The 9054-nt window shown below is 34.0% G+C and overlaps 1 long non-coding RNA gene across 5 annotated transcripts; it reads right to left on the reverse strand.

The window, feature by feature from the left end:
• Positions 1-2947: 2947 nt before the first annotated feature.
• LOC107777814 (uncharacterized) lies at positions 2948-7564 on the reverse strand. 5 transcript variants are annotated; one of them, XR_001646264.2, is made up of 4 exons: positions 6411-7561; positions 6235-6269; positions 5700-5779; positions 2948-3342 (listed from the first exon to the last, which is right to left on the reverse strand). It is a non-coding gene; the product is annotated as an uncharacterized LOC107777814 (long non-coding RNA). The 5 variants fall into 5 exon arrangements; XR_012695424.1 differs by having other exon boundaries at positions 2948-3122; positions 3282-5779; positions 6411-7550; XR_012695425.1 differs by having other exon boundaries at positions 2948-3122; positions 6411-7543.
• Positions 7565-9054: the final 1490 nt, after the last annotated feature.

A 9054-nucleotide genomic window follows, 5' to 3' on the forward strand; every position in this document is an offset into this window, starting at 1 on the left:
GATGCGAAAAGAACCTTGTGTGTACAAGAAGTTAGTGAAAGCACAATTATATTCTTAGTATTGTATGTTGATGATATATTGCTCATAGGAAATAACATACCGGTATTGCAAAGTACCAAGATTTGGCTATCTGAACAGTTCTCCACGAAAAACTTAGGAGAAGCAGCTTATATATTAGGAATAAAGATCTATAGAGATAGATCGAGGAAGCTGCTTGGACTTTTCTGATCTTTGTACATTGATACCATTTTGAAAAGGTATAATATGGATAATTCCGAAAGAGGCTATCTACCAATAGGCACTAGAGTTACTCTCAGTAGGGAGGATTGTTCTAAAACATCTGAAGAGAGAGAACGCATGAGTAGGATCCCATACTCTAGTGCAGTGGGAGCTATCATGTATACCATGACATGTACACGTCCTGATGTGGCTTATGCACTTGGAGTGACTAGTAGATATCGAGCAAATCCTGGGGAGGAACATTGGAAGGTGGTGAAGACCATTTTTAAGTACTTAAGAAGGACTAAAGACCAATTCCTCATTTATCGAGATTCTGAGTTGAAACTTGAAGATTATACTGATGCAAGTTTCTCTTCATATAAAGATGATAGCAAATCTATTTCTAGTTATGTATTCACCTTAAATGGAGGTGCAGTGAGTTGGAAAAGTTCCAAACAAGCTACAGTAGTTGATTCAGTGACTGAAGCAGAATATATAACAACTAGTGAAGCTGCTAAGGAAGCTGTATGGATGAAAAAGTTCTTAACTGAACTTGTGTGGTTCCTTCAATAAAAGGTTCATTTCCATTGTTGTGTGACAATACTGGAGCCATTGCTCAAGCAAAAGAACCAAGATCACACCAAAAATCCAAACACGTTCTACGAAGGTATCACTTGATAAGAGAAATCATTGAACATGGAGACGTCGAGATTCAAAAGGTTGATGGAAAGGAAAATGTTGCAGACCCATTCACTAAAGCTCTTGGCGCAAATGAGTTTGACAAGCACAAGTGGAAATTGGGAATGAAGTACAAGAGTGATTGGCTCAGTTCAAGTGGGAGATTATTAGGGATATAGTAGATATGCCCTAGATCCATTCTCATATTTGATAATTTGAACATATTTTTGTGAACGTTATTTGATATAAAAATATATGGCATTTGATATTCTTTTATCATAGTTACTATTAATTGCTTGATTAATTTAATAAGGCCCTTGATTAAATTTTGAGACTTGTAATTTGATGGAGATCATGATAATGAGAGTAAAGTCTCTTACAATTTAATCTAAGTTTTGTTCTTGATCGTAGGATTATTAATTTGGACATTAGTAATCCAGTTAGATCAATATTTATGTGATCGTCTTTATGTGATAAAGATTAGTTGATCTCATTAACTAAATTACATAGATAGATGATGCATATAGAGATATGATCATTGCACTGACTCATTGGATAATTTCTAATGGTTAGAATTACCATAAACTGTCAATAGGATATTCTCTTGAAGAATGTGATGTAAACCGTTTCCTTTGACCAGAGATCGTCGTAGTAATTGACAAGTTATTTATTGTGCTTTGATACTAGACACCTATGGCCCTAGGGCGATAGTTGAAAGGATATTGGGTATGATTAAATGCTTGTAGAATTAGTGATTGATCAAGATGGAATCTGTCAACTCTTGGTAATGAGTTTAAGCTCCATGTTGTCATGAATTATAAACGACCAAATTAAGACCTTGGCCAGGATAATTGAATGAAAAGAAGAAGATTTCTTAGGTCATTCAGTGATCGATTATATTTGATATGAACACATAGTTGGTCGCTTATTAGGATTTGACAGTTGAACCATATCCTAGGGTGACCTAGAGCTATAAGGACAGAAGGAATTACTATATTATTCTTCTACTGGTTCTTGAGAGTAAATTGTATATTTCATTATATATGGTCGTTAAGGAGTGTTGCTAGACGCCACCCTTGAGTGGTATATTGATGTGATTAATTTACTATCGGTTTAGAATTGAACCTATGGGGTCGCACACTAACGAGTGTTCTGATCTTTGCAAAAGGATTAATTATTTTATTATTTGACAATTGAATTAAAGAACTTAATTAGTCAAATAAATGAAGTTATTAGTCCAAATGAAATATTATTACATTTTTTGCTAGCACAAAGGATATAATTAATATTATAAATAAATTGAAGTTTTCTATTTGGAATAGAAAATTAGACTATATCTATTGGTTAACTATATATGTGATATAAAATTAGTACTTATTTTATATAAAAGATGTTATATAGACTATTAATAAAGGACTTGTTAGCTAAATCCAATTTTGAATTGGATTAGCAACGTGAAAGCCTATGAAGACGTGAAATCCAATTGGAATTGGATTCTAAAAGGAACGTACATGTCGCAATTTCATCCCATTTTGTAATAGGATTAACATTTGATTAATATGAAAAGTTTACGAGCAACAGATTCCAACTTTGAGTTGGAAAATTTGACCATCTTCCGCAGCCACAAACCCATTTGAATGGGATTCGATTTTTTATGAAAAAATTGTACAAAGTTTATTTTTGGAATAAATTTTTACCCTAAGTAAATCATTACCTCAACCAATTCACTACAAAAATAGGAGGTATTTGCGGCGGTTACCTCTTGCGGTTTCGAACCGCCGAAATCACGTTGGCCCATAATTCACAAGTTTGTATAACGGCGGTTTTAGGTGGCTGTTGAAACCGCCACAATATACAAATTGTCCAGTTAATTGAAATGGCATGTTTCGCATGTATAAAGCGTCAAAATTATTTATATCTTCACTTATTTATTACTGTGAATTTTGCCTTTCAATGTCACACACACGTTTATCACTTCTTTATGATAATATTGACACAGATATAAAGGAAAAATCAAGTAAAATATTCATTATATTAAAAAGAACGTTAAGTAGTGTAAAATCACAATACCAAATGTGTTAAAATCTCAAAGAACTACTACTTAACAAGATTAAAGGAAAACTTAAGTCAATCCTAACAATAATGACTAATGGCCGCACACATGATACGCATTGTTACTCCCGTTTGAACATCTTCAAGTGCCGTCCACTTCTTGAATCAAATACCTGCAAGAAATACGTTGCTAAATAAGTACCATTTGCTCGGGGCAATTTACACTTTTATCTTTTGCTTTTTTCTGCAGTAAGACTGGAATGAAAATGTCATCACTATCGCAGTTAACATGAACAAAAATAAGGTGGTCAAGTAGAGAAATCTAATAAAACCTTTCCTTTGGTAATGATCCAACATTCAATCCTCTTGTTATGCAGCGCAACTCCAGCTTTGCTATATGTTTTGAATGTCTTTAGTTCAAAAAGAACATATCCCAAACGAAAGAAAAAAGAAAAGGATACAGCAGAATGAGAGAAAAATTGAAAATTGAAAGACACGAAGATATTATACAAGTGTTGGTGCACAAACAATATGCACGTAAAGAAGATTATCAGTTCAGCAAGTGATGAATCTTTGTAACTGCCTAGCAAATACTAGGATAGCGCGAAACAACAATGAATAATTGTTTCATACACCGCCACACAATTTGTTGTTCTCCGTCCTTTCACCATTTCCTTAAACACATTCCCTCCTTACTTCACAAACTCACAAACACCGCAATCCACTGACTTCACTTCTCGTCCATGGCTTTAGAAGTAGAAGGGTGTCGAACAGAGCTCAATCTTTTATGTGACAAACTTAGAAAACATTATCTTGTTATTGTAGTATATATATATATATAGTGACATAAATTACAAGGATGGTTATGGATCTGCATCTTCAAGCCTACAAAGTTTACCATCTGGCCATTGCAATGAAACTTTCACACAAGATGCATTCCACTTATTATACAAACAAAAATTGAGGGAAACTCCCCTGTTCTACCCCCTATGTGCTGCTTGATATTCTTTATCAGGCACCCAAAATAAAATACCCCCAAGGACATAATCGTCATTAACACTTCATATTCTAATAAACTAAGCTTAAAGAAACTAAACATCACTTATTGCCTTTCTTCTGATTACCAGGAACCATTTCCTTGTTTTTCAGACATTTTGTTTTTCACAAAATACTGGTTTTGGATATTCTATCACTGGATTATCTACTTTCTACTTGCAATCCTTCCTAAAACAACAACAACAACGGCCCAGTATAATCTCACAAGTGGGGTATGGGGAGGATAATATGTACGCAGACCTTACCCCTACCCCTAGGAGCAGAGAGGCTACTTCCAAGAGACCTTCGGCTCAAGAAAGCAACAAGAGACGATATATTAGTACCATCAATAGACTCATAATAAAATAACAACAATATAAGAGATACAAAATACGAAATACGGAATACGAAATACGAAATAGATGGATGGTATAGTAAAAACTAGCAGATAAAGCTCTGCATCACTAGATGACCAATAGCATCCTCAGACTAACTCCTAACTGGCTAGTCTCACTCTATTGTGCTGTAGAAATATTCACAACTTTCCCCTAACCTACAACCTTAATGCTCGACCTCCACAATTCCCTGTTAAGGGCCATGTCCTCAGTAATCATAAGTCGCGTCATGTCTTATCTGATCACCTCTCTCCAATACTTCTTAGGTTGCCCTCTACCTCTCCTCGTGCCCACCACATCCAGTGGCTCACACCTCCTCACCGGTGCGTCAGTGCTCCTCCTCTGAATGTGCCCAAACCATCTGAGTCTTGTTTCCCGCATCTTGTCCTCCATGGGGGCCACGTCCACCTTCTCTCAAATATCTTCATTCCTAATCTTATCTATCCTTGTATGCCCGCACATCCACCTCAACATCCTCATCTCTGCTACTTTTATCTTCTGGATGTGTGAGTTTTTAACCGGCCAACACTCAGTCCCATACAACATGGCAGGCCTAACCAGTGCTCTATAAAACTTACCTTTTAGTAAGGTGGCACTTTCTTGTCACACAGGACTCCCGATGCTAACCTCCACTTCATCCACCCCACCTTTATACGGTGTGTGACATCCTCGTCGATCTCCTCGATCCCCTGAATAACCGATCCAAGGTACTTGAAACTACCCCTCTTGGGAATGACTTGAGTCAAGCCTCACTTCCACTCCTGCGTCCGTCTGCTCTACCCCAAATTTGCACTCGAGGTATTCCGTCTTTGTCCTGCTCAACTTGAAACCTTTAGACTTAAGAGCATGTCTCCAAACCTCTAGCCTCTCGTTGACGCCGCCTCGTGTCTCGTCAATTAGAATAATGTCATCAGCAAATAGCATGCACCATGGCACCTTCCCTTGAATAAAACCAAAAGGGAATTAACCTAAAGACCATTTCCGGATAAACCTTTAAAGCTAATAATAAAGAAAGTCTATCCATTCCTGAGGAAGGCGTACTTCAAGGTTCATTGTTCCTTCTTGTTGTAGATTTCTCCTCTGTTGTGCAAGCAATGCATTTCTCCTAGCCATTAATATTTTTGCACAACAATATCATTGCCTGAGCTTGAAAGAAAAAGAAAAAGTTCTATCGAAAAAGAACAAGTGAAAAGTTTGATTACCACAGAGGTTTTGAGTTACTGCAATCTTCAATAAAGCAAAGAAACTCAACGATAATAAAAACGGCAAACAAAAAGAGAGATAGCAATGACTTGAGCTAGTTGAGAGAAAGGTAGGTACCTTATGATAATTGTCACACACTCAATAGTTTTGAGGAATCGAATAAATTCTCGTGTTGATTTGTTGAAGTTCTTCAGTCTCTGAACCATGATTCATATAGTTTAAGTTAGTGATTAATATACACTCTCAATAGGAAAAACATAAATTCCTTTTACAGTTTCTTCAAGGTCACTAAAGATCACTGGAAATTATAATCGGACCAGTCGCACTCTAAAGCCAGGTATACCTCACTTGATTTAATAGCTAGCCAATATATATACCACTTCTTGCACATCCAGAATAGGTGTGCTTGTGTCAATGTACATTTTCGCTGAGTTTATCTTTTACATGGACTTCCAAAATCAGCATTAGAAGACTATATTGATGTGATTATTTATAAGATACTATTCCACCAAAGACATGTTTGCCTTTCTATCAACTAAAAGATCCTGCTGTATAAAAAAATAGAGATCTCTGATTGCTTCTACTAGTTTTAGTTTTATATCTAAATGGGGAGAGTAAGCTAGGAGATCTAATAAGAAAAAAATAGGATTACCTTAACTATCCGAATGGTGTATGCCTCTGTATAACCTGTAGATAAGTAAACAAAATGAATGAAGTGGCCTTAAGACAAGGAGAAAGTAATACATCCTAGGAATACCAACTCATGGAAACGATCCAAATCAATGGAAGAAACACTAATTTTGGATATTTGGAAAAACAAAACTCTACCACTATGTATTTCAGAAGTTTTGACCTGCAAAGGCAGGATATTGATATCCAACAATGTCACCAAATCCTTTGCTCTTTTAGATATAGGAATACCATCTCCTGTTGAATATAAAGTACCACATTAAACCCCTTTGTTTTGATAAACAATAGGCTCTCAAAATGCAGAACAATAGATTACAATAGGTTTGTTGTATTGACAGAGCAACGCAAACAAACAATAAAACCCTAGATCCACGTCAATATATAATCAATACAGAGCAGAAAGGAGATAAAAATAGAGATGACTTGGCTGAGCTTTATTTGGAGTTAGGAGTTTGAATTGCTGAAGGCGTGACCATGACCGTGGCGGAGTTCAGCAAAATCTATGGGAGCTTCATCGTAGACCACAGATTCGCCATTTCTTCCCAATCAAAGGTTCTACTGGCCTCAAATGTTATGACGTATGAAAATTCTGAAATAAAAATAGCGGCGTTTTAAACCGCCATTTATTATGCTAAAATCGCCGCTTTATGGATGCATCATTGGCGGCTTAAAATTTGCCATAGTGCTATAATGGCGGTTTTGATAACCGCCACTTTAATAATGCCATAATTGTTCCCTTTTTTTGTAGTGCAAATAGGGAAAAAGTTTTTAGGTGATGCTATATAAAGGGTGATGTATAAAACTTTGCCGCATTAATTCTTGAGAATAAAACTCACTTTGTGAAAGTGTGAGTACAATACAAAGCCAAGAGAGAAAATACAATTACAAAAAAAGTGTTTCTCGTTCTTCTATCGTTGAGTTGAGATTTTTGAGGAAATTTCAGTACAAGGTATTTCATTCAATTTGTTTGCGGGTTTCGTTGATCAAAGAGTTAGTAACAAGTATCGGTCTCGGTGTGGATATGCATAGGGTCTTCGCACTATCGAAAAATTTTGAAACGAGACTCTCTTCACCAGGTATGTCTTAGATTTGATCTTTGACATGCAAATAAATTTTAAACAAGAAAAGATCTTCCTAAGATTGTTATTGTCTTTCGCGCATGTTATGAACATCTATATGCAATCCTTCAATTTACAAATCCAAGAGGACTATAAAAGGTTTTATTTTATTTATAAAAAAATCTTGAGACATCTACTTATAATTTTGCTCTAAGTGCAATTTTTCTTCCCTAAAATTAGAGATTACTTACATATTTTTTCATGTATTGCATCAAATTCTACTATTATATTAGTAATATTCGTTTATATTAGTAAGGTTTATTTTAAATTAATAAGATGTTAGCCATACATTTAAAATACACTATCTTGGATCTTGTTGTTAAAAAATTTATTTACTAATATAAAAATTTGGGTAGTTTAAATTAAATTCCTAAAATATTAGGCAACTTTCTTGTAAAAACTACTGAAATTGATCCAAATATTGGAAACTTAAAATAAATATTTATTGCATTCTTAATATCACCATACAAGAAATTAATGAAGCTTCGTTTATTAATTAAAAAGTCAATATAAAAGAAATAGTGAAGTTTTCAAATTTTAATTGTAACTTCTTGACATATATAGTAGTTTTATGATGGTTAAAAGGCATCTGCCAGAGAACTAAAAGTTAATTTTAACTTTGAAAACTGATATTAGAAAACTTAAGAACTTGGAAATTTAATGCATCCTATGTCACTATACCAAAAAAAATGAAGTCTTTTATCAATTAAAAAGACTTGGTAATGATATTTACAGTTTCCCTAACGCGAATATAAAATTAGATACTGAACTTTTAGTAATCAACAAGTTACCGCTTTTCTTGTGTTAAAACTTGAGAAATCGAGTTTTTATCTCATTTAGTAGATTATAGAGTAACTTAATTTTCCAACTTTGCGATTTCTCCTAGCACATTTAATTCCAATATGTAGTGTGTCAGCAATCTTGAATAAGAGGAAAGAAGCTGGAAATAACTGCAATTTTAATTATCTACTATTTTCATATATAATAACCTCAACTAAATTCCAAAGAAACAGTAAAAAGTAAGAATTATGTGATTAAAGATTGATAAAAAGAAAACTGACAAACAAATGGTTAAGAAAACTTACTTATCACTAATGAGAAGTGATAATTGTTTGAATTAAATATTTTATATCTAATATGAATATTAAATAAGTCCTCCACCAACGCTTAAATAGATTGGAAGAAATATGATCTCCACTCTTAAAGCCAACGTAAATGAGTGCAAGCAAGAAAGACAGCTTGACATATCTAAAATAGTGATGAAGAGAAACAAAATGAATAGCTCATAGTATTAACTTATAAATTAGGAACTTTACACCTTATACCCCTCTAAAGAACCCTTAACACTATACTTCATATATAAAATTACATGTAGTACACATTAATTAATTACTCCACACATTCAATTAGTCAAAGGACAATAACTACCTAACAAATTTATCGCCTAAATTAAAGGAAATTATATATACGAAGCAAATCCAAACTCTACTACATCCATTTTAAACTTGGACATAAAATAAAAGAATAAAAAAATGTTATCCATTAAATTAATAATTTTTATTATTATTATGGGAACCTTTGTCCTTATTTTCTTGTATACAATAAAAAATTATACAGTAAACTAGTCATTGTATACTATTAAAGTATGTTAATATTCCAAGTAA

Source organism: Nicotiana tabacum, chromosome 10 (genome assembly GCF_000715075.1).
Source record: "Nicotiana tabacum cultivar K326 chromosome 10, ASM71507v2, whole genome shotgun sequence".
Classification (NCBI taxonomy): domain Eukaryota; kingdom Viridiplantae; phylum Streptophyta; class Magnoliopsida; order Solanales; family Solanaceae; genus Nicotiana; species Nicotiana tabacum.